General features: G+C 38.5%; 1 long non-coding RNA gene across 1 annotated transcript; it reads right to left on the bottom strand.

The window, feature by feature from the left end:
- Positions 1 to 1,829: 1,829 nt before the first annotated feature.
- On the bottom strand, positions 1,830 to 3,358 carry LOC131627448 (uncharacterized). Its single transcript, XR_009291475.1, has 4 exons — positions 3,003 to 3,358; positions 2,638 to 2,857; positions 2,395 to 2,533; positions 1,830 to 2,106 (listed from the first exon to the last, which is right to left on the bottom strand). It is a non-coding gene; the product is annotated as an uncharacterized LOC131627448 (long non-coding RNA).
- Positions 3,359 to 4,634: the final 1,276 nt, after the last annotated feature.

Genomic DNA, 4,634 nt, shown 5'->3' with positions numbered 1-4,634 from the left:
AGCAATTAAAGCTTCGTATTCAGCTTCATTATTGGAGCATGATGGACCTTCGATTTTATACTTGAGCTTTGTTGGAATTCCATCAGGAGAAATTATCAACATTCCAATACCAGTTCCCTCTCTATGTGTTGAACCATCGAAATATAACTTCCAAGGTTTCAAATCTACACAATGCTGATGATTCTCAACCACCGCATGGTCGACAATGAAGTCTGACACAATCTGACCTTTCATTGCCTTGAGAGGCTGAAATATTAATGAATATTCAGTAAGGGCTAAAGCCCATTTGCCAATTCGACTATGTAGTATTGGCTTAGATAACATATGTTTAATAACATCATAATGAGATGAAACGTAAACATCAACTAGCTTTATATAATACTTGAGTTTGATACAGGAGAAATACAAACAAAGGCAGAGTTTTTCTATATCAGTATATCTAGTCTCTACATCATTGAGTACTCTACTTAAATAATAAATGGCTCTTTCGATGCCATTCTCATCCTCCTGGGCAAGCATGCTGCCTATTGTTTTATCTGATGCTGAAATATATAGGCGCATGTGCTTCTTCCCATTTGGGGGAGATAGAATTGGTGGACAAGTCAAGTATTGCTTTATCTGATCGAAAGCTTCTTGATGTTCAGCACGCCATTCGAATTTTCCTTGCTTAAGCCGAAGTAGAGGTGAGAAGGCTTGCGTGCGTCCACTTAAGTTAGAGATAAATCTTCTTAAGAAATTTATCTTACCCAACAATGATTGTAATTCTTTCTTCGTGGAGGGAGACTTGGTCTCCATAATGGCTTTTGTCTTGTTTTGGTTGATTTTTATCCCTTTTTTGTGGACTACAAAACCCAAGAAATCGCCTGCCTGCACAAAGAAAGCACATTTAAGGGGGTTCATCTTCAAGCCATATTTCCTCATTCTTTCGAATGATTGGCTCAGATGATCGAGATGACTCATACCCGAGGTAGATTTTACCACAATGTCATCTATATACACTTGCATGAATGTTTCTATGAAGTCGTGAAATATAGAATTCATTGCTCTTTGATAAGTTGCCCCTGCGTTTTTTAAACCAAAAGGCATCACAATCCATTCGTAAGTGCCTATTGCTCCTGGGCAACGAAATGCTGTCTTGGATACATCATCTTCTGCTATAAAAATTTGATTGTATCCCGAATATCCATCCAACATGCTCAAATACTCAAAACCTGCGGCCGAGTCTACTAGCATTTCTGCTATAGGCATGGGATACTCGTCTTTCGGAGTAGCTGCATTAAGATCGCAAAAGTCTATTGTTGCACCCCAAAATTTGCCCTCTTTCACCGTGCTATAAGTTATCAACGACGTTTATTTCGTCGTTCAAAAATCAAGAAAAATTAAAGAGTTTCTATTGCTTCGAGATCATTAAGTCAAGAGCCTGTGGAGTGAATTGCAAAAGAAGAGGTCATGGTACAAGGTTATGAGCTTAAGGAGAACATTGTGTTCAAGGCGTCATTTTAGTTTCAATTTCTTGGTGACTTATCGTACAAGTTTGGTTTGGATCAAAAATTGAATTGATTTAGAGGTCCATTGGAGTTTAAAAGTGGATTGAAATTTAATCACTAAAAGAATATCCATGCAATTCTTCATTCAGTCCCGATTCAACGTATGCTCAACATTTAAAAACTCAAATCAATATTCATTCCTTGTGTCTTTGATTGGATGAAGAGGTTTAATTTGAAAGCGCGTTCAAGATTTAATCAGTCATCGAGATCATCATGAATTCAAGCTCATGGAAGTATTATCCAAGTTTCATTCATTTTTTTTATGTCATATTCAAGGACTCATTAGAATCAAAGTTCTTCATAAGAGAAAATTTACAAAAATTTACAAGACTATGTTCAAACATTCATTCAAAGGCAGTTGTAATTACAAGGGTCCATACACTACAAAGTACAAAGGCCCATTACAAAAATTACACGAAAAATTGCTTTGGCCTAGTGTTTCTAATCCTAAGTTTTCATCAATGGTGTGCTTTCCTTCAGAATATGCAGTTCCGAGCCATCAAACCAGCGCCGTAGAAAGTAAGAATCGGGTTCAACACAATGCAGTCCACAAAAAAACCTGTGTTGCAACACCAGAAAAAATCACTATGTGAATAAGCCAAACAGTTTCGGTTCGAAAAAAAACTCTTACAGATGCATATAACAGATTGATATGAGAAATTGAGGGAGAGGGAATTGAGAGAGGAAAAAGATTGAGAAATTTCACATATACGGCAGAAAAACGCTAACAGAAGGGGAGGACTCACTACAATAGAAAAAAGACGTAACAGAATAGAACTCTCTTCCCTCACTCTCCAATCTTCATCAACGATAACCAGAAAAAGAGAATAACAGAATTGGAACTCACTTGTAACAAACTCTCTCGGAACCTATTGAATCTTCGTCCCCAATCTTCATCCATCTTCTTGATTGTTCAACAATTCTGAGATTTTCTTCAACCATAATTTTATCACGCTCTTCATCTTCATCATCAACCTTCATGATTCCTGCAAGAAAACCATACAAAAAGAACTCAGATTCATTCAACATTCAACGTTCGGCGTAAACATCGATTCATCATCGTATCTTCACAAATCGAACCTCAACGAACCTTCAACTTTGCTTCATAGCAGCAATAACGTGAACCTCCGTCGATCTTGTAACGTCGATCTTGTAGCGTCAAGCGTAAACGAAATTATTCAATCTTCCTCAACAGAATTCTTCATCTCCAATCCTTCTCTCCAACTTCAATCATTCAATAATCGGGAAAAACGCTCCAAACGCTCTTCACAAATCCTCTCCAATCTCAGCATCACCGCACTTCACCACCTCTTCAATTTTCAACAACATTCATCAATCCATCACACAATCTTCAATTCTCAGAGCACAACAATAAAGATGCAGAGGACGAAAGAAACGGAGAAGAAGAGGATTTGAATCAAGAGAAAGTATGGAGACGAAGACGAAGACGCATACCTGAGCAAGGACATCTGGTCTTCTATTTTCACTTTGCCATCGTCGGAGGCAGATCGGACGAGCACCGATAGATCGTTGCACTTGACGAGCGGTCTGATTGATGATGAGATGAGAGGAAGGCGAAGGAGTCTTGAAGTTGTGGTAGCCGGAGTGTACGCACGGTCGAATAGAGGGAGGAACTGTGCGGTAAGAAGTTTGATCGGAGATGGAGAGAGTGGCCGCCGCGCCGTTCACGTTGAAGAAGGAGAGGCATGAGCTCCGGCGCCGTTTTGTTGTGAGGAAGATGAACGTGAGATATCTCAATAGACACAAACATGTAAACCTAATCCTCTTTCTATCGTTTAATTTGATTAATCTGAGTTTAATTTGGTGATTAGTAGATTTAGTTAGATTTTAATGTTGATTGAGAGATATTAATTAATAAAATCTGATTGAAAAATCTGAATAACTGTTGTTGGATCATATTCCATGGGCCTCATGTGAAACTATGTATCGCACCTCCCCTTAGAGTCCAGCGACACAGTCATTTTTTGGCTAAAGAGAAAATTATACAAAAACAAGCTGTTTGGGCCTTGCGCCCTTATCATGTACTGCACCCTGTTTTCACATTTCGCCCCCCTGTGTACATAAAAATCATATTAGATTTAGTTCTTTTTAACTAGTTTTTTTTTTCTATTATTTTTTTTAGTATAGAAAAATGTATGAAAAACGATATTTTGATAGACTTTTACATGATAAAAATGAATAAAAACATGTATTATTTTCTTGTTAGAATTTTAATATCTTGTACATAGTTTTGTTCTTATTCTTAGATAAAAATGTCATAAAAAACAATTTGATCTTGCTAGATTTTCTTTTAGAATTCATTTAGAATTTAATTACTAGTATTTTCTATGGTCGGTGTATGCTTCCTTGTTATTACTGATGCGTTTGTTGAGATGTGCGAGGTACCTCGAGAGGGCCTTCGATTGCTTCGTGTTCCACTTTATTTGTGGGACACGAATTCGCTTCCGGTGCGATTGATTTGCATCGTGTTCCACTTTATTTGTGGGACACGAACTTATTCCCGATGCGATTCACTTGATCTCTCATTCATTGAGATGTATATTCCTGTATTGTCTGGATTGTATTTCCTGCAGGTTGCTTGTATGGTTGTGTTTTATACGCACCATATAGCGGTTGTGATTTATTTTCACACCGTATCGCTTTGACGCTTATGCTGGACTCCTGGCTTTGCTGGATGTTAGATTATGTGAAGTTTCTTAGTTCTGCTTGCGTTGTTAGCTCACTGCGGATTTGCTATCCGTTCGGTATCGTTCCCTAGTCCCTTTTACTTCTTTCTGTACTTTATCGCTTTCTCGCATCATCCTTTAACATGAGAAGTAGGACCTAGACATGCATCTGGCCAAGCCCTCGAAAGAGGCTCTGTTTTTGTTGGTGTGTTTATATTTGTGCTTTGCGGCAGGGAGTCACGGTGTAATAAGTCCTATATGGCACTCCGTTAAGTCCTCATGGAAGGCACGCGGAAAGGGTTAGCAATCAACCCCCGCCTAGTCTCATCGAGTCTGTTCAGTATGCGCACGCTACGCGTGGCTCGCTTCTGAACCAGCACAAGATCTTGTTATCGAGTAT

This window comes from Vicia villosa, unplaced genomic scaffold, assembly GCF_029867415.1.
Source record: "Vicia villosa cultivar HV-30 ecotype Madison, WI unplaced genomic scaffold, Vvil1.0 ctg.000364F_1_1, whole genome shotgun sequence".
Lineage (NCBI taxonomy): Eukaryota > Viridiplantae > Streptophyta > Magnoliopsida > Fabales > Fabaceae > Vicia > Vicia villosa.
This window is presented reverse-complemented; position numbering and strand designations above follow the sequence as displayed.